This window comes from Pteropus vampyrus, unplaced genomic scaffold, assembly GCF_000151845.1.
Source record: "Pteropus vampyrus isolate Shadow unplaced genomic scaffold, Pvam_2.0 Scaffold300, whole genome shotgun sequence".
Classification (NCBI taxonomy): domain Eukaryota; kingdom Metazoa; phylum Chordata; class Mammalia; order Chiroptera; family Pteropodidae; genus Pteropus; species Pteropus vampyrus.
The window spans coordinates 1,034,586-1,055,860 of record NW_011889081.1 but is presented as its reverse complement, the minus strand read 5'-3'; the positions used below and the strand labels follow the sequence as shown (position 1 = coordinate 1,055,860).

The 21,275-nt window shown below is 47.3% G+C and overlaps 2 protein-coding genes across 2 annotated transcripts in view; one reads left to right on the top strand and one right to left on the bottom strand.

Moving 5' to 3' along the window:
- The window catches only part of LOC105303152 (cell death-inducing p53-target protein 1-like), a 24,711-nt gene extending 7,823 nt beyond the window's left edge, over positions 1 to 16,888 (bottom strand). Inside the window, exon 1 of the mRNA XM_023521214.1 lies at positions 16,769 to 16,888. The gene's annotated coding sequence lies outside the window, so the exon portion shown is untranslated. The remainder of the gene's footprint in view (positions 1 to 16,768) is intronic.
- CUNH16orf96 (chromosome unknown C16orf96 homolog) overlaps positions 16,718 to 21,275 on the top strand; it is a 47,465-nt gene continuing 42,907 nt past the window's right edge. The window contains exon 1 of the mRNA XM_011376620.2: positions 16,718 to 16,844. The gene's annotated coding sequence lies outside the window, so the exon portion shown is untranslated. The remainder of the gene's footprint in view (positions 16,845 to 21,275) is intronic.

Here is a 21,275-nt window from a genome sequence, read left to right as displayed (position 1 = left end):
AATGATGGTACAAGCCCTGCACACGGGGCACAGGTCTCCCTTGGTGACCAGCCAACCCTGAGCCATCCTCACATACCTACCGCAGGCCACACAGGGACGCCTGGAATGCACACAGGGACGCTTCTACCCCAGGTGCTGACCACATGCACCAGAGCCCCTTCTGCCCAATCCCTTGGGCAGCAGGGCCCTGCTGCTCCTCTCCCTCTCCTCCCCTTCCCTCCACATTCACACCCATCCTCCGGCCATCTTCCTGAACTGTGTGTGTGTATAAGGTGGGGAGGGCAGGGGGGCCTTCAGTATGAAAGAAAGACGTTTCCAAAAAATAGCTCATCAAGATTTCCAGAATTCAAAGCCCAGTTCCTCCAGTGCCTCTGAATATAAAACCAAACATGCATTCCCACAAACTTCCATCATCAAGGGGAAAAAAAACTGCAAGAGTACAATCTTTTTCAAAAGTCACGTGTCCAAAAGCCAAACAGCTTCCCAATAAAAACACACACATATAAATTAAGCTACAAATACAACTGTAGCATCGAGATTTCAGCCCCAGCAACTTCACTATTGGGCAGGTGCTGGTGCATGGGTTATGAGAGGCTAAGGAAGGGGCTGCAAGACTGGTGGGTTTGCAGTTCCCAGCAGAGGATAGTGAGGCCTGGGGTCCTGGGGAGCTCAATAAAGTCAACTTGCAGCCCTGGAAATCCAAGACAGGCCTCTCAGCCTCCTGTTTGGATCTTGTAGCAATGAATTGTGAAGAAATAGAGGACTGTTTGAAAATCTTCACAAGTTTACCATTAAACAGAACAGGAGCTCCTCTGGGGTCCAGAGCACTTTATACAGTAGACTCCTTAACACCCTCTGGATTTTGTGCATTTATTATCCAGTCAAAATAATAATAAAATACAATAAATTCTCTCAGACCACAGTTAGAGATCCAGCTGACCACTCAGCAGCAGACCAGCCAATGCTGTGCTGACCCCCAGTGGCACACAGGTGTGAGGGCACAAAGACTGGGCCCCAGGACTCTGGGGCTCAGACTCCACCCCGCTGCAGGTTTCATGAGCCCCTAGCTTGTCCTAACTCATCCATGAACGGAGGGGCGGAGGTGTTCTCAGTGAGCTGAAGCACGTGGAATGAATGAGAAGGAAGCCTTAAATGAAGTCCTTGTGTAAGAGCACTGGCACACTTGTCTGAGGCCCAGTGAGGTGCAGCAGCAGTCACACCCGATACAGGTGGAGAAGGCAGTATATTTCAGGAACACACTTCTCTTCCAAGTCTTGCGGGATTGCAGAAGTCCAAGACATTACTGAGAAAGGAGAGTGGTAATCTGTCACCTCTGTCAGAACCTGGTAACATTCCCTGGGTGACTGCTATGGGTCAAACAAGTACAAACTCAGTCCTCAGACTAGCCTACGGGCAGTCTGGTTGACACCTCCATTTTAGAGAAAGCCGACCCAGCTGTTACATGCCCAGGGTCACACAACCTTGCAGTCAGTTTTAGGTGTTCTCAAGGAATTCCTCTGAGCTTTCAATTCTTGTTCACCTGTTTTCAGGCAGTTTTACGGGTGCTGGGGAATTTCCCACTCAGCACTGGATAAAAGCTGTGTGCCACTGCCCCAGCCCCAACAGCTCCTACTTTAGAAGCCACTGGCCCTTCGGAGACAGAGTCACTCTGGAAATGTGTGCAGGGCAGAGGCTGGGTTACTGGGTGGCACCCTGTCACAAGGACCTCGAGGATCTGACAAAGATCGACATCTCTTGATTGCATTTTCAGGTTGAGGCCCGGCCTGGAAGGAACAGTCCTTACCTTTGCCAGGGCAGGGAGGCAGCGTGGGGCGAGCAGCTGATGTGTCAGAAGGCTCAAGACACCTGAGAAGGCGCCGTGAGGGACTCAGGTACACACCGTGAGCCTCCACCTCTCAATGTTGTTCACTGTAATTCACATCACAGGCCTGGGTCCTTGAGGGCATCAAGATAAACCTTAGGATGGAGAGGGTCACAGGGTGAAGAGCTGGAAACTGACTCAGAGGAGCCCCAAAGGACAGTGGGGTGGTGTGTACAGAAGAGGAAAGCCGTAAGTGGTCTTTGGGACCCTACACATGCCCCTTGGTCCATGGGGGGATAGAATGGGGCAACATGAGGCCTAATTTGGCCCCTGCACCCACAACCAACACAGCTTAGCATCCACTGTGCTTTTATGTAGGAGGGACTTATTCCAGTCACCCTAAAATGAAATGAAGCCTGTCTCCACGTGTGTCTCTGGACCTACCACCTGCCTGCTCCCCACTGCAGTCTCATCTCACCATCCCAAGGGCACAGGCACTGGGGACTCCCGGTGGGCAAGACAAAGTTCTCCCAGGCACAGAGCCAAGCACTGTCTGCAAAACTACTCCCCAGCTTCCCCCCATAGCCCAGTGGTACCCCGAGTGCCACCTGCTGTTTGGGTTGGATCAGCAACCACTAAGGAGTCTGGGCCTGCTTGGTGCTCAGTGCTGGTCCGTTCCAGAGTGAAAACTTCTGCTCTGCACTCCAATGTTGGAAGCCCAACTTTAGCCCCTCCCTTCTCCCTCTCACACAGCTCTGCCGACAGCCACATCACAGAGACTAATCAGGCCTCACATACACAGAACAGCTCCTGTGTCTTCTCCAGATGAGCAGAGAGGGGCCTGGTGAGGGTTTTCTCAGCTTTGAGGATGAAAATGACATTCTGAGATGCCTGCTGTGGGTTTTAAGGTATGGGGACGTGAAACCAGGCAAAACTGCCTCATTACCCACCCTCTACCCCAACTCCAATTCCACTGATCCCAGGCCCTGTCTCTATCCAACACACTAAGCAGCCACTGAGGAATGTGACAGTTCCAAGGAAAGGACGCAGTCTTCCAATGTGGAGCCAGGATGGCCAGCAAAAACCCAAGACCCCACTTGCCTCTCGAACACAATTTTAGGACAGGTCGATGATGGGCAGTTTTGATTCCTGGTGACGGACAGAGGGAGGGGGGACAGGGTCTCTACCTCCCGGTGCCTGATTTCAGCTGCTCTCCTCTGGGTCTCCCCATTTCCCAGAGGAGAGTTCAAAGCACAGACCTCTGGGCCCTGGTTAACGCCTCTGGAGTTTTGCTCTGCTCCCAATTATTCATCACTCACTGTAGAGAGTGCTGCTGTTGATCCAGGGCCAAAGCCAGGCCAATTGGCAGCTTAAGGCAGCCTAGGCAGGCTCCCCATGGGAGCTGGGAGGGCCTGGGCCCACGCCAGCGGGATATGCTCCTCACTGGCCACAGCCACGGCTGCAGACTCAATTCTGCAGTCTAAACTGTCCTGCACACTGCCATGGGGGTGCCAACTCTGCCCTCCTGTGGTCTATTTCACTCCAGACAGGACCTGTCATGGAAAGACACCAACACCCGCTTCTGGAGGAAGGCCCAGTCTAGAGGGTAGGGAGGGGCAGTTTGAAGCTGAGACCCAACTGTACATGAGTGGTGCTTCTGGAGGACTGAGGACTGGTGCTGAGAAGAAGGACTTTCTGACATCAGCTTCCCTCAGGGTCTGCTAGAGCAGCAGTTTTCAAACCTTTTGGTCTCAGGACCCCCTTCACACTCAATGATTGAGGAATCCAAAAAGAATTTGTTCTGTGGGCTATATCTATCAGCATTTACCATATCAGAAATCAAAAATGAAGAATTTAAAAGTATTAAATTCATTAAACATAACAATAATAAATTCATTATATGTTAATATAAATAACTTTTTTAAATAACTACTTTCTGAAACATTTAATGAGAAGGCTGGCCTTGGTTTACATTTTTGCAAACCTTTTTAAGGTCTGGCTTAAGAGAAGACAGCTGGACTCATATCTGCTTCTCTAGTCAATCTGTTGTGATATGTAGTTTTGGTTGAAGTAGGTAAGGAAAATCCAGCCTCCCACAAATAAGTAGGTAAAAAAAGGAGGAGCATGTGAATTGTCTTTTCAGATAATTGTGGATATTCTTTGATACTGTACCCAAATTTGACAACTGGTAGTTTCTTAAAAGTTAGTTGCAATGTGGACCCTGAATCCTTAATGATGAATTCTTCTGACTCTATTACATTAAAATTTATTGGTTTTCCTTGCATTATAATGAAACTTTTACACATGCATGAGTTTGTACCAGCATGTACGGGTCTTTGGAAAATACTAGTTCCCAATTACGAGCCCCAATTATGTAGATCTAGCAATGCTGACACCTCATTATGTAACAGCCCCCCTTAAAAAACTCACATTATTAGTATCACCACCAACCTCATCAGAAAAATCTTTATCTGGAAGCTGTCAGGCTCACAGTGGCAGATACCAGATTTCCAAAATTCTACTTTTCATCTGAAAGCTCAAATTTTATCATTGGCAACCAATAGAACAAATCTATCATTAGCAACACATACAAAAACAAAAAGGCTGGTTGTTTTCCTTGAAGTAGCAGGCTTACTTTGTTCTTTTTCAAGAAAATGTCTGCTAAATCCCTGAGTCTGAATAACCAGGATATGTGTGCCAGTTGTTCCTTTAATATGGAGCGCCACAAAAAAGCTGGTTCAGCTCACAACTCAAACAACTGATACATGTGCTCTCCCTTAAGGCTGCCATCACACTTCACTTGCGTGTCCTTTCTGTGTGCCTCACATTTCATTATATGGAATATTAAAAAGATAAGTACTCAACGGTCAAGATTTAATAAAGTTAATTTTTACTGTTTTTTTTAAATGAAACTGGCATGTGTGTGTGGTGAACACAATTACAATGACTAGCACAGCTTGGTGCCACTGCCTTGAGTGAGCTCAGCCCACAGTAGTTTCACTCCCAGCGGCTCTGACACCAATGTGGAGGCCAACACAAGGGAAAATGGAAATGGAATGTCTTTGTGTTGTTATAAAAATAGTTCTGAGACCTTCAGTGCCTGGAAAGTCTCAGGAAGCCTCCAGGAAACTGCACTTCACCTTTCAAGAACCCGTGTGCTAAAGGAACCCGCCTAGACCATAATGGGGTACCTGCAGGCAGAGGGACCGAGAGCCCTGAGACTGAGAGTGGACTGTCCTGGTGAGTCCCTGAGATCGCCACTGCCACACCAAGCACCCAGGGATGCTTGCTGTAATGCACAGGGCTTTAAAGGAAGCATCAGGCTAGTTCAGACCCAGCTCCACCACTTTGTGTGACCTCACTGAGCCTTAGTGTCCTCATCTGTAAATGGGGTGATCATGCCTACCTCTCAGGGTTGCAGCAAGGTTTACAATAAGCAGTGTATGCAGAATGCCCAGAGCATCAGCTCAGGGCCTAGCACACAAGAACACCGAATAACAGCACGTATGGTCATCGTTTATGGTGAACAACTTCCAACAGGAAGGAAAATGACAGGCACTAGTGCCTTTGCCAGGGCAGCTACTGCTCCCACAACAGAAGGGATCTTTGTGTGCATGTCCCATAGGATCCCGGGGGACTTGTAATCAAACCCAGCCTGCGTGGCTAGCCCAGCAGAGTTCAGCCAAGTGGAGGCCACGTGTTCTGTGAGGCTCCCGAGACAACTCTTGGAAAGGAAGACACCAGCAACCGTACAGGGCCATTGCTCCTTTCAGGCGACGGCTGTCTTGGAGCTCCAAGGTCAGTAATGTTTCGAGAAGGGCACTCTGCCCACAAACCCCGGGCATCTACCTGAGACACTGACAGCAGCCTTCTGCAGGGCTGCGTTTCCCAGGGCCGACTTACCCAGAAGGGCTTACCCTTCCCTGCAGCCATGGCACAAGGATGCCAGCTGGCTTCAGAAGAGCTCCTCTGTCCCCAGGAATCAGGCTCCAGGCTTCTGGCCAGGAGCAGGCCTTTGGGCTTTGCTGGGGAAACTGAAAGACAGCTCCCATCTGCTGAACAAAGGAGGCACCCACTGCTCCAAGAGGAGCAGAGGCCCAGAGGGAAACCAAACACCTTGCTGGGTCCCCTGGGTCTCTAGAGCCACACAGAGGACAGGATAAGGAGAGCACACTCAGCCCATGCTGAGTGTGCAGGCCTGAGTGGGACAGATCCCTTCCAGGAAGCCTGGCCCACACATGACTTCACTGTCCACACCCCGCCTGCCCACCTTGGAGGCTGTATGAGAATTGAGACATGAATATGGATAAGCCACAAAGGACCATGCAGTGTGAAGTGTCCTTACAACTGGGGTACTAATTTGCCAGGAATGGCTGCTGACTCCCTGGGCAATGCCACATACTGTCCTGTTCCCCTGAGTCCCCTGGGCCGGGCTTAAGTACAGTTTGTGTGAAGGCCACTTAACAGAGGCCCTCAGAGGGAGAACAGAGCTTCCTCTAGTTATAACCAACAGTCTGTTCATGTTGATAGTTGTGTAACACTGACTTTGTGCAGGATACAGACTGCGGAAGAGGCAGGGAGTGAGAGGAATGGTCCCTGCCTTCCAGAAGCTTACAATCAAGTGAAAGAGACAGGTGTTAATAATCACATCAAAAAACCCCAAACCTGATTACAAAGTGTGACTGATGGGATACAGAAAAGTCTAGAGGACTGTTAAAGTACAGAAAGATCGGAACCATTCTGGGAGTAGGGAAGGTCTCTCCAAGCAAGCCATGAAGAGGAGGTGGAGTTAATGAGACCAGCAGGCAAAGGAGGGGACGGGGGACAGTGGTATAGCAACAACTGGTCCACAACTGAAAAACTCCCATTATAGACCTCCCAATAACTTGGCTTTCTCAAGCTCACCCGCCTCTGCACAGGCAGAGGCCAGTGACTCGCTGCACAGGCCCTCAGGCTGCCAAGTTCTAGCACTGTAGCACTAGTGGCCCATTTTCCATTGTCCTTGCTGATGGAGGCAGGATGAGAGAGACAATCCCTCCCTCAGCATCACCAGTGGCAGTGAACCATTTATTTTTACACTTGAACAAGGGTGTAACTGATGCCTTGGGAATTCTAAATACTTCAAAACAAGACAGGGAGAGGACCAGAAAACAGATCTGGTTTTCACATCTGTTTGCCCTCCTCCCACCCAGCCTTTCTGTTCCTCCCTGATCAGTATCACAGCTCAATGGATCTAATACATCAGCCTAAGCCAATGGCCCCAAATGCCATCATCTGTGCCCTACCATGGGGAGGCTTAACTCTGATGTCACAGCTAAGCTGGAAGGGCAGAATCCTCCCTTGTGCCCAGGCATTCAGTCCCATGCCAGCCATCTGGCCACCTAACTTTCCAGCGTCTGTTTTCTCATCTGTGAAACAGCAGCAGCAGCAGCTCCTGACCCACAGAGTTGCGATGAGGCATAAATGAGGTTGTGTATGAAGAGCATGTAGCTCGTAGCCTGTCACATAGTGTTCAATAAACATAAATAACTGTTCGTGTTACTTGTATTTATAGAGACACAGCAGAGCATAAAAAAAGAAATACACGGAAGAAGAAAAAAATACATTGGTTGCTCTTAATCAGAAAGAAAATCAAAAGGAAGATAGGACTCAAAGAATGGTTCTAAACTAAAAAGTAGTAAGATGATGATGTGATGATCATGACAATAACTGTACAATTTACATCACGCTGTGTTCTTGTCAAAGCCTTGGTAAATCACTCTGACTCCCCGTGACAGTGTCAACAGCACATGAGCCGCAGCAGAGCAGGTTAGTAGTATGACTTATCTAGAGGACAGTTGTTACCTGTACATTCTTTTTGATGCAATTCCATTTTGAGGCATTTGTCCTAGAGATAAATGAACACATGAGCAAAGAATTCACATGCAAAAATGTTTTTATGAATCAATGTCTTAATGTTCAACCAAAGGGACTGGATATCCACCTGGTTTACCTATACAATGTAATCGTATTTGGTTTTTGCTGCCAAAATAATATAGATTTATTTTAATTGACGTAGAAAAATGGTCTTGATATGGCACTAAGCGAAGAAAGAATGTAAAAGCAGTATGCATAGTAAGATTCTACTTAAAAGGTGTTTATTTACATATACAGTTGAACTCTGGGTTTGAACTGCGAGGGTCCACTTATACATTTTTCAATAAGTACTGTAAATTGTTTTCTTTTATGATTTTCTTAACATTTCCTAGATTATTTTATTGTAAGAACACAGCATATAATATATAAAACATACAAAATGTGTTAATCGACTATGGTATTGGTAAGGCTATTAGTAGCTAAATTTTAGGGGAGTCAAAAGTTACATGTGGATTTCTGACTGTGCAGGAGGTTGGTACCCCTACCCCCCACATTGTCCAAGGGTCAACTGCATATTACACACCTAATGTTAAGGGTGGTTTTCTCTGGATAGTGGGATTTTTATATATAAACACACATATAGAAACATTTATGTGTAGTTTCTGGTTTTTCTAGGGTGGGCAGCTCCTTAGACTGGTTTCTTCCTCAAAATTCTCATAATTGTGCTAAGTTCATGTATATTCCTCCCTAGTGCAGAAAGATGCCTCTATTATCTAGTTTTGCCCATAGGACAAGAAATGCTCCAAGGAGCACTGGGCTGTTTGCTAGTTTTCTTTTCATAAGCTGACAATGAGTTTGGTTGCATGAGTCAGTTCTTTATACCAGGTCACCTCTCAGTGTTCCAATAAAACCGAGGGACTAGACCTGTCAAGATGGAACATTAAAGTCATCCAAGGTAGTTCTAGCCTTGGAGACCCTGTCTGGAGAGCCAGCAGGAGGTCACACCTGGCAGATAAGAAAACCCCAAGAGACACATGCTAAAACTGAGACTGATGAGGTTACAGGGCTTGCCCGAGGCCACTAGCTGGAGCCAGCACCTGGAATACAGCCCGGGCCTTTGACCTGTCACCGAGAGATCTCCTCCAGACCTTGGGGCTGCCTTCCAGGCAGCACTGGGCTCAGAAGCTTGGTTCTGCACATTCTACTGGTTGGCACAGAAGGAGGAAGTACAGATAGGAAGGAATGAAGAGCAACAAGTGGAAAAACACATATGGCTGCACTCAGTGGTGAATAAACAAGTCATCTGCACCTGTTGGATAGGCGGGACTTCGTAAATAAAAGGCGGGACTTCGTAAATAAAAGGCCAACTAATTTTAGAAATACAGCGAGTCTAAGGAACCATCACTTACTTAGGAATTCAAAATGGAGCCTGGAAAGGAAAAAATCCTTACCTCTGCCTTTGTGGAACTGACACAAAACAAGTCTGGGGTAACTATTTTAGTCAGTTATCTGAGATCAAGACATACCATCCTGATGCAGGAAAAAGCATGAGGCCCTTAAGTGCAGCCAATGTGGCCATCACACAGTCCCAGCCACCCAGCCGGAAATTTTATTTCAGACACAAATGCCTGTGGGTCTTGCTGACCCAGGGAAGAGCTCAGCCTGTGGCTGGGCCTTGCCGGAGTCCCCCCAGTCCATGGCGGAGAGCAAATCTCTATGCTCCCAAGAGAATGGCTTTGCCTTTCTGCCTTCCCAGGCTCAGAGCTCCTGTATATATTCCAGAGCCACCCCCCGCCACCGACATTTCCCCTCAAAACAATGAGGGTAGTGTCTTTGCATCATTCCAAACCCTCACATTACAGAGCATTCTCTCAATTATTTTAAAGTACTGCTGGGTGAAGACCATTAGTTGCAGTAACTTTAGCACCAGTGTGGCATGCTTCTAGAGGTCACCTGGATGAAATGAGTCAGAATAAAAAAGCCAAAAACCAGTAGACATGTAGCAGATAATTATTCCTGGCATGAGACGCCATAGTTGCAACGGTTGGATGTTGCTATAAACATCTTTTTAAAGAGCTCAAAAGTAGATTCTATCACAGGACCAATGAAAAAAACAAAGTAGAAGTCTAGTGGATGCATCCCTGTAGCTGGGGACGCCCAGCCGACCTACATTGAAAATCATATCTGGCTGGCATCCCTAACAAGGCCACAATGTCCACAAAGGTGAGAGGGAACAGTGGTAATAAAAGTGCTCTGGGAAATGTGAGTGGGGAACAAATCTAATCAGTATTTTAAATTATGTTACATGAAATACTATATGGAAGATGAACTAAATTCATATCACTCTAAATGGACATCTAACCTGAAGAGTTTACACCTGCCAGTGAGACAGAAGAACTATTCAGGATCTACTCCTTGGGAAAGTAGGAGCTCATGTTGTATCTGGGGCTGCCGTATTTTTGGCCATGTGCATATTTCTCTATGATTCATGCATTAGGAAACTACCTTTTAGGTCGGAAACGTCATTAGAGATCACGAAGTCCAAAGTGTCAGCTGACATTCATTTAGCCTTCAAATATTTTAGCTGCTCCCTGGCAGGAAGGGCCCTGACTCATGCCCAGTGCCCTGCCACTGCACCTGTTTCTGCCCTCTTTTCTCACACATTCACCAAAATGTTTTTCAAAATATGCTTGAGCGGGATTTTACACTCCCAACAAAGTGCTTCGCACAGTGGAATTCCATTGAGTGAGTTTATATGGATTTCATATACCCAGAACAAAAAGAAACACTGAAGTGAGCTGCCCCACTCCCTGCTTTTCTCTGGGTGAGGGCAGGGCTTGGGAGAATGGAACCCACGGGAGTGCAAGTGCTGTCTCCTCAGGGGAAATGTCAGTGCCTCTGAGCTCATGAGCCACTCGAGGACTCTCCGGGGTAAGACCAGCTGACTATAGAACGTAATCACTGACTGTTCACTTGGGACTTCAATTTTGCATTCAAAACTATTCCCCGCACTTGGAGGGCGGCGACAGAGCACAGAGACCATGGTCCCTACGCCTTGGGACTTCACCAATATCTGCTTTAATGGAGCTTACATGGGAGAGGGGACTGTAAAACACAGCAAGAGGTCAAATACACAGTACTGTCAGATAGTGCTATTTGCCATGGAGAAACAAATGGTAGGGAAGGGAGTGCTGCCAGCTGCTCTTTTAAGCAGAGAGTGTTTCTCAGAGCAGGGAAGAGTCAGGCAAAAATGGGACAGAGGTAGGGAGTGAGCCACATGCACAGCTGTGGAAAGGTCCAGGCAAAGAAAGTCCAAGTGCAGAGGCCTGGAGTGTGCCCAAAAAGCCTGGGGGTTGGGCAGAGTGCGTGCCCAGAGAGTTGGAGGAGCTGAGGGTAGGGAGGCTTGGTGGGAGGTGCAGGAAGACAGGCCAGGTCCTCAGCTACTGAAGGACATCCACCTTTACTCTGAGTGAGATGAGGGCCTGAGAGATTGGGGTGTCCCATGGCTTGTCACCTCCTGCATTGTGCCTGGTATACTAATATGGGTCCTCCAAAGTTCTGATATCAATAGGCAACTGCTAGAGGTGGGGTCTCTACAGCACCTAGCCTCCATGTGCAGCAGGCATGGCTTCTTTTTGGCCACTGGACTGGGGCTACAGGAACTGGGTCCTGGTATGGCCCCCATGCTCCCCAGGTAAAGCAAGTAAACACGCAGGTTACCTGAGCTTGTCTATTAGAGATGGACACTGTGGCCTGAGCCTCAGGCAGCATAGCGTATGAGAAGGGGGTGGTGTCTGAATGCTGAGGTGGTCACATGACCATGTGAGGTCTTTTGCTTGGAGCAGCACAGAAGTCTTCCAGTTCTAGGATAAACCAGTTTTATTCAGCAGAGCCAACACTACCCAAATTTGTTATTTCTTTCAAGTGATTACCTATTTGAAAAGATTTAAGATTCTTGACCTTTTAATTCAGCTGACATTCCATGACTCATCTGTGGTCCTGGCTCTCAGGTTGCTGAAGATCCAGCTGGGAAGCCAGCTCACTCTTGAGAAGAATTTAAAAGAGATACTCAGCAAAACCCAAGTGAGAATCCACAATGGCAGGTAATCCAGGTGAGAGAAGCCAGTCTGAGTGTAGGGCACTAGAGAGGTCTCAGGGCCTGGGTGGGCCCTACTTAGGCTCTGCAGGGAGGCAGGCAGGGAGGGGTTCCATGTCTGGGCCAACAGAGCCACTAAGAGCAGAGGGGAGACAGACAGTTGTGGTCAAGGGCCCGGCCTCCCCAGGCAGACCGGCAGCTCCTGGAGGGCAGGGTTGGTATTTGGGACCAGTCTCTCTACAGCCCCGGGTAGCACATCATGGGGAACACAATCTGGCTGCTACTTCTAGGCAGGAGCTCTCTTCCATCTTGTGGGCCGTGTTTCAGTGATCAGTAGCCCAGTCACTAAGATGGATGTCTGAGAGGCCTTCCGGACTTTTCTCTGTACCTTAAATCTTGACCTTGTCAGCAAGTACTATTAATGCTATGGCTCAAAAAGCCCTCAGATCCACTATCTCATCTACCGGTCAGGTATAAGGAGAAAAGTTTGAACTTGGCCCTGTGTTCCAGATCTACCACACTATACTTTAGCTACCCCAGACTGTAACGCTCCCCTCTCCAGACAAACCAAACCTAGCCATACCTCCACCAATGGACCTCTCCACAGATCCTTCCCTCCATTTCCAAACACTCTCCCACCTCCTTTCCAGCAAACCTGAGCCTTTCCTGTAATTCCCCGCCAGGGAATGTTTTGTCCCTCATTCTTCTCACCCACTAGAAAACACTGGGACTTTCCTACTTGTATCCCTGGGGCCCTGCTCAGCACCAGGCACAGGTCTGTTGAATAAAAGAGAGTCCATGAGGCTTGAGGTTAAATTAACTAGGCTTCCTATGCTATTCCTAACCTGAATGCCCACCCCACACAGCCATTGGGCCAGAACACAGCCTCAGCTGAAATATAGTCCATGCTTCTTGATGAAAGTGCCTGTGTTCATGGCCAAAAATCCAGACAGTACTTTTCCAACTCCTTTCTTGAGTCACGATAACTCCATAGAGTTTTCACAACAGGGCTGGGAGAGCCCACATTTCCCTCAGCTCCTGCTGTTTCAGGAGAGCTGGGCCTGGAGCCCTGCTCTCCATTATTTGGCAGCCTTGGGCAAGTCACTTAGTAGCTCTGGCTGCTGCATGCCTGTGCTACCTCCCAGGGCGCTGTGATGACAGAACCCAGGGGAGAGTGCTACCAGGTGGGTACAAAGCACACACAAAGGGCACACACTGCATAAGAAATTTCATTCCCTGCTGTTTCCCCAACTTGGAAGGCTACTGCTCTTTATGTTAATTAGAACTAAGACAACCACTTCACTTCCTGAATTAATAAGCAGTTAGGACTCTCCTCAGAGCCCCCCCACCCCCACCCCACCAGGGAAACCCTTCCATGCTTCTCTATCATTTTCCTTGAAAGAAAGACGCAGACACTGGAGGTGCGGACCCTACAGCACCTGGGTCCCCCTAAGTTCAGACTGAATCGATACTTATCGAACACAATATGTATCTAGCACATTTGGTTTTTACTGGACCCTCATGACACCTCCTTCTGGTAAAAATAAATGGTGCTGGATCACCCAGTAGACAGACCATGTAGGGACTCACAGCACCTACAGGAGCACTGAAAAAGGTGACAAGAAATGTCTTCTGAAAAAATTATCCAACATTACAAAAACATCTGTATAGAGCATAAGGACTTTTTGGACTTTACAAAATGAATTCCATGGGAGCCATGGCAGGAATGTCAACTATCACATAATGAGAAAGCCCTTAGGGTGTAACTGGAACACTCAAAACTACAGAAACACTAGCCACGACTGCCCCAGATAAGCCCCCAGCTGCAAAGGCCGATAAGCATAAGCATCCCACCCTTGTAAGCTGAACACCTCAGATAGATGACGCTCAAGCCTAATCCAAGAGCATCATGGACAGTTGTGCTCCACGCCACCAGTCAACAAAGCTCGCTTTGGAGATGCTAAGGACTTTCATCTCTTTGCTCTGTCATATAAGACTCTGTACTTCCCCTCTGTGTGTCATGCGTTAATCTGCATGGGTACCTGATTGGGTTATCTGAAGTTCCACTCAATAAACCTGGCATTGTGGAAAGACACAAGTAAGTTAAAAGGTGTTACTTCAGTAGCCGCTTCCCTTGTCTATGACAACATCATAACTGCTTTCATGGAAAGAATCAGAATGTCATTGGACTTCTTTATCCTGCATTGCATGGTTTTGTACTTTATCTAACATTAGGGGACCCTAATCTTTTCAGCACTTAGAGGGGATACAGTCTTCATTTGGCCTGGGTGTTGCTTTTCACCTATCACAGACATAGCAAATGAGCCTCTGGGAGGGCAAATGTCTGTCGCACAGCTTGGAAGGAACAGAAGGCCTCCAGTATGGTCTGCCAAGTCTCGGCAGTTCTGGTTCCAGGACCCCACCATTATCACCAGAGCCTGCTGACTCACAGAGCAGAAGAGGTGGTGGGTCTGCTGGCTCGGGGGTGACCAGACCTGCGTATCCCTGGGTGGGTGGCTCTCTCAGGAAGAGAGGCTTTGCCCCAGGCCCCAGCCCAGTGACCCCTCTCCTCTACAGCACTAAATTGCAATGTGGCCTCTACTACTTCTCAGGGAGAATCTGGTAGAATTCTGACTGCAGAGATGAGGAAACAGAAGCCCTTTGTGGGGTCCTGGAAATCGGCATATTTCCATTCTGTGCACTCTATTTCCAAGTCCCCTCGTGGAGGCACAATAAACCTCACGCCGCCATTGCCTAAGGACCAACATTTTCTGCGAGAGCTCTCACTGCATGGTGCCTTCTCACCAGCACAACTGCCTTCCTCCATGTAAGGACAGAAACGTCAATATAAGATGCCATAACTTTAACTGCCAGATGTCCCTGTGTGCTCTATGTGTAAAAATGTTTCTGAAAGTAGAGATGAATTTTCACAGGACTGTCTCTTCTCTCCCTCTCAGACAACTGAAGAAAATTAGAGGTTGGTGTCTGTGGCTATGGAACAAAATACCTGGGCCCAAAGAACTCAAAGCTTTCAACTGGGCTATGCAGCCCTGTTCCCCTAGAGCTTTAGAAAACTTACCAAACCAGCAGCTTCGAAGTGGGCAAGCTGATGGTAAATCAATTACTGCCAATGTGATCTGATGGGACAACCTGGCCATCAGGGCACACTCCATGAGCTCTCCTTCAAAACAATTTCGTCCTTGAAGTATTATTCTATGCCACACATTCCATTTTTCTGCTCTTCGGGTGATTCTAGAACCATGGCCTGCTGTTTTCAAATCTTTGTTAAGAGCCCACGTAAAGCTCTTTCCTGGTTCGGCAGACCCATCCTACAGAAAAATCTGCAGCTCTTCAGGGATGGGGGACAGGTAGGCTTTCAAATACCCAGAGCTTATGTTACTTAAATAATAAGCAAGAAGAATTCTAAGGCTATATTTAATTATATGCATGATTAACTACTTGGGAAGAAACTAGACTGATATTTGCAACTGACTTTGACACACATAAACAAAAAATAAGATAGACTACTGGGTAGATTTACGATAAAATATAGTAAAATGTACACTCTAGGTGGTATTCTATGGGTATTCACTGCAAAATTTCTTCAACTTTTCTGTGTGACTGAAATTTTTCATAATTAAATATTGGGGCAGAGGGCAAGGCAGAGCTGGCATGCCTTTCCCAATCCTTAGATCAGTTCTCAGGGAAGAAACAATGTGCCAATACACATTGCCTAGGCACTGCCTTGCCAAGCAGCAGGCCCCAGAATACATGCAAAATTGGTATAAATGCTATGCCCGAGGTTCTCCATTCTCCTCACACTAGGCCTGAGGTTCTCAACCCCAAGTGTGTTTGAGTGTTATCTGGGGAACTTATTAAACAGAGAGTCCTGGACTCTCTAACATCCCATAACTGCTGAATTGAGATCCCTAGGAGTAGGCCCCACGAATTGGCTCTTTTAACAAGGGCCCCGGTGATTCTGATGCAGAGGATCTTAGGCCCACACTTGGAGAAACTTACTGATCCCTGCTCCTTACCTGACACCTGTTGAGAGGCCTTTTGGGAACATTTAAAGGAAAACAGAAACACACCCCTATAAACAAGTCAAGTACCCAAAACTGGGCTCACATGACACCGTGAGTTCAACTACACGAAGGTCCTGGATGGCAGGAGAATGGGCCCTAAGCCAGGCCAGGTCACTGCCTCCCCACCTGGCCCTGGCGCGTGCGTCCAAGAGCTGGCGCACGGATTTACTGATGTGGCGAGCTAGGACTGGCGGGGGAGGGAGTGCTGCGCAGGGGCCTCTCGGGCCTGCCAAGGTCACCATGGAGCTTAGCACGGGCTTCTTTGTCGCTGGGACCCACCTTCCAATCCCCTTTCCTTCAGAAAACAGCTCCGCGTAAAACTGGACATAGTATTTTCCCAACCTTCCCCACAGAAGATGTGGGAGCTGTTATTACCGGGATCCCGAGGAGCAGGCCGGCAGCCCCTGAGGCACCGAGCCTGGCTAAGCAGTTACTGCAGCCCCACGGGTGGCCGGCCAACCCAGCAACTGTTCAACGTCAAAACCACGAAGGCCGCTCTGGACCGCATCAGCGTCCAGAGAGCACGCGACGGACCCGCTGCGCCGCCCCCGGGATCCCTTTACCTCCAGAGGCAGGGCGCCTGAGGCCGAGCTAACGCCGAGACCAGCCGGGGACCAGGTACTCCGATGACCAGACCCTCCGCCCCTAGGGGCTTACGCGCACACCGCCCCCCCAGCCCAAAGGCCACTGGGAAATGTAGTCCGTTCGTGCGCCGGAGACGCAATCTGCGGACTATGAGGACTACAGTGCCCAACATGCAGCGCGCGAGGGCCGCGAGCGGGGAGGGAGTTCTGCGGTCCGAGGTCATCCCTTCTCCCCGAGGGGCGCGAGTGTACAGCCTTGCTCCCGGGGGTATCCAGGAAAACGACTCGAATGGCGGAGGTGACCACTGTTTCCGAGGCAACTCACCGTTTCTGCAGCAGTCGCAGCAGCCGGGACGGCCACCTCTGCAGCTCGTCTTCGCGCGTCTGTCAGAAGGAGTCAGGTAGGCTTGGGAACGCGGCCGAGGCTTGTGGCGTCACGGGGAGGGGCGGAGCCATGAGGTCAGCTCGGGGGCGGGGCTGGGGCTGCACGTGCCAAGCCCTCGTGACGTCAGGACTAACGCAGGTGCTTCGCCCGCAGGAAGCACGTGGGAGGGCCAAGGGCCTCTTCAGTGAGTGAGGGAGTGACTGGAGGACAGAGGAAGGACCCTATTAATTCTTCTTTCTGTCGATGCCAGCACCCAGGCATCCATAAGAGGAAGCTTCCTCTGGCTGCATTTGATTTTAGGCACTGTGCGTTCTGTAGACATGCACAGACTGGGAATGATTTTTGTCACCTCATATGTAGGGTCCAGGCTGAGATTAGTAAGGCAACACTATAACTTAGTTTTTAAGCTCTATTACTTGAAGCAAATGTCTTTTTTGGTATGTTTAGCGATTTTTCTCAGGCTTTTTGGTTGGTGATTTTGCTGCTTAAAATGGCTCCCAAGCATAGTACTGAAGTGCTAATTGGTGTTCCTACGTGCAAGAAGGCTTACAGAGAAAATGTGTGTGTTAAATACGCTTTGTGTAGGCATGCGTTATATTGAGTTCAATGTTACTGAGACAGTTATATATATTAAACAGGTGTCTTTAAATAGAAACCCTCATAAAACATGGTTATGTATAGGTTGATGCAAGTATGACCAGAGGCTGGCAGGAACCTTACCCTGTATTTCCCAAAGAGCATTTGGTTCAGTATTCGCCAATTCAGTGTTTGTGGCAAATTTATAAACCATAACCACTAATAATGAGACTCAACTGTTTGTGATTCGATTGACATTTTAAAGAATGATTCTGATTGCTATGTGGAGAATGGTTTAGAACAAGAGCAGCAATTAGGAGGCTAGGAGACCAGCACATATATAACTTAAATTTTTTTACTGTCCACGTTTTTAAAAGTAAAAAGAAACAGGTGAGATTAATTTTACTAATATATTTAATTTAACCCAATTATGCAAAATGTTCAAATATTTAATCAATATAAAAAATTATCAAAAATATTTTTTTTTCTCAAACTAAGTCTTTGAAATCCAGTGTGCTTTTTACACTTATAGTACATAATTTGAACCAGCTACATTTCAAAGGCTCAATAGCCACATGTGGCTCATGGCTACCATATTGGACAGTGCAGATATAGAACATTTATTCAATTGCTCATTCAACTAAGCAAAATCTTGTTCTAGGCCTGGAAATATGCAGAATGGAATAAAGCCCAATCTTTGTTCTGAAAGTGCACACAGGCCAGCTAGGAAGACTAATATAATAGCTTGCGTTGAAGACTTCAAAACAAAGTGCTTTGAGAGGTTGAGGAGGGAGTATCTAGAGGAAGGAAGCTTCAGACAGGAGAGGGACACTGAAGTTGGGACTCGAAGAATGTGTAAGGGTTTTGTGGGGAAGGGCACTCTAAGCAGTGAGAACTATTTATGCAAAGTCCTGGAGAAATAACATGCATAGTGTCTCTGGGGAAATGCAAGCAGTTTTTTATGGCTGGGTTATAGGGTATGGAATGGGAGGGTAGAGAGTGGGGAAAGATGAGGATCTTATAGACATAGGAGGCAGGAATGCCCATTAAGGAAGGGAAGGAACTCTAAGATGGATCCAGGAAAGACCCATGAAGACTGAGAAGTGGGTCAGAGAGGAGGGAGGGCAAAGGATAGTTTGCAGTGTCCCATGCAGTAGAGGTCAAATAGAATAGGACATACAAACTTTACCATCCCAGAGGCTGGGTGAAATTTTGCTAATCCTCCAGAGTCTGTTGAATAGCAGAGGGTTTGGGAGCTGGTGAGAGCTTAAAATCTACTAAGATGGAACTGGGTTCAAGTCTTGGGCCACATCACTTGTTCAAAATACTCAAATTTTAACTATAAAATAGGGATTAATATAATGCTTCATAGGGTTGTCGTGAGGATGGAATGGCTTACTGCAGTTAGGTCACTTTGCATGGTGCTTGGCATGTGCTAGCACTCAGTACAAATCGTAGCTTTATTATTATCTACTATCCTTTGAGTGCTCTGGACCTCAGTTCCCTCACTTACAAAAATGGAACTGCCATTTCTCGCTTGCTGTTAACAGGACTCAAGGAATAAATGAGATGATTGAACTGTATTGGCACTTAAAGCTAAAGGCAAATGTTCCTGAAAAGATTAAACATGACTCACCAGGAATTCTAGGGATATTCCCAAGAGAATGGAGACATGTCCACACAAAAAGCTGTCCACAAATGTCCACAGCATTTATTCATATTCACAGCATAAATGTTAATATCCACTAATGCCAAAAAAAATGGAAATAACTCACCATACAATGGAATATTATTCAGCAGTAAACAGGAATGAAGTACTGATTCATGGTACAACATGGATCAACCTTGGAAATATGATGCTCAGTGAAAGAAGCCAGTCACACTTACATATGATTCCATCTATATGAAATGTTCAAAATAGGCAGATCCATAGAGGCAGAAAGATTAGTTGTTGCCTAGGACTGGAGGAAACTGGAGGAAGTACGGGGCAACTGCTAATGGGTGAAGATTTTTCTTTTTGGGTGATTAAAATGTTCTAAAATTGATTGTCATGATGATTTCACAACTCTGTCAATAGACTAAAAGCCTTGAATTATATACTTAAATGGATGAATGTAATTATATCTTAATAAAGCAGTTACCAAAAAAATAGAGACTATACCCAAAGCAACTTGTGCCGGAAGAATTTAGACACGTAATGAAACAGCAGAGTGAAGGCAAACATCTCTGTGCAGAGATGTACTGATCTTGTCTATGTTATTTGCTATGGGAACTTCATGGGTGTATCTGAGACCAAGAGCCCACAATTGTCCCAGAAGGTGTTAGGAGGTATTGTTGGCAGTGTTGCAGTGCAGCTGCTTGTCTCACCTTTTCCTGGGAAATGTTTGCTTTCTGCAGATACTTCCTCTCCATGTGAACACACACACTCAGCTCCTTCCATATCACCTGCTTCCTCCCCAGCCTCCAAGATTCACACTTAAACTTACAGAACGTAATTTGAACCAGCTACATTTCAAGGGCTCAGTAGTCACATTTGGCTCATGGCTACCACATTGGACAGTGCAGTTATAGAACATTTTTTCAATTGCTCATTCAACTAAGCAAGATCTTGTTCTAGGCTTGGAAATATACAGAATGGAATAAAGCCCAATCTTTGTTCCCAAAATGCACACAGGCCAGCTAGGGAGACTCCACACTTGTACTGCAAAGCCAGCCACCCTTTATTTCTAGTACAGATTTTACTGTAACTGGGGCAGCTAGAGCACCTTAGGCCCAGTATGCCTACAGTAACAGGTTCTTTTGCACCTGGTGGCCCCTGCCAGGTCTTTGTCTTGTTGCTGGATGAACATCTGTTGGCCTTCAATAGAGCCAGCCCATGGGTGTTCCTGAGAACTGTTTGCCTCCCAGGTTGTGCAGAAAACAGAAAACAGCCCAAAAGTAGGGAGTTTTCTCTCCTCCATCCTCTCTACAACCAGTGCCATCTGCTGGCGAAACAGCGGCGCAGGGGACGTGGCTGATTCTCTGTCTTCCCGACTTGGAGTCTGCATTACAAGGTGTGTGCGTGGGTGCGTGCGTGTGTGTGTGTGTGTGTGTGTGATGTTCATCCCTCTAGTTTAGTTCTCTTAGACCAGAGTTAAAATTAGGCCTGATTCCTATATCAAGACCCATAAGGAATAGAGCACATATCTTAAATATTGAGTTTGATGCATTTTCACGAACCTCACTTGTTAGTGCAGCCAACACCAGGTCAAGACACAGAGTCTGACCATCCCCCCAGCAACTTCCTCTGTGCCCCTCTTCCACTCACTGCCCCTCCCCCCGTAAGGAGTCACTAGCCCAACTCCTAAGAATAGATTCTTTTTGCCTGTTTTTCTATCTTCTATTACAAATCGAAGCCAGTTTCTATAATGTAACATTTCAGGTGACTAAAGGGATTCTGTCTATTGGAGCAGAGCTGGAGCATCAGGAGGGGTACCTCTCTCTTCCCACAGTTCTCTTCCTCCTTAGCCCCTTCTACCATCAACCTTCCCCCATCAAGCTGATTCATCACCAGCTTGAGAGCCTCAAACAAAATCATGTGACCATTTTGGGAGCTGCAGTTAACATCCCCAAGCACTTATTTTGTGTGCCAGTTTGAGCACTTTAAACACACACACACCCCCCTCTTCATTCCTGCTAGGAGCCTTTGTACATTTACCTGAAACTGAGTGGAAGTGTAACATACTCAGAATTGGAAAGCCGGCAGCTGACAGACCCCAGCTCTTGTGATCCTAGACTGATAGTCTCCTCAGCACCTAAGTTGCTCTGTAGAGCCAGTGTGAGACAACATACACGAGGTGAGAGAGGAAGCTGTCATGCTCAGGATGTTCTT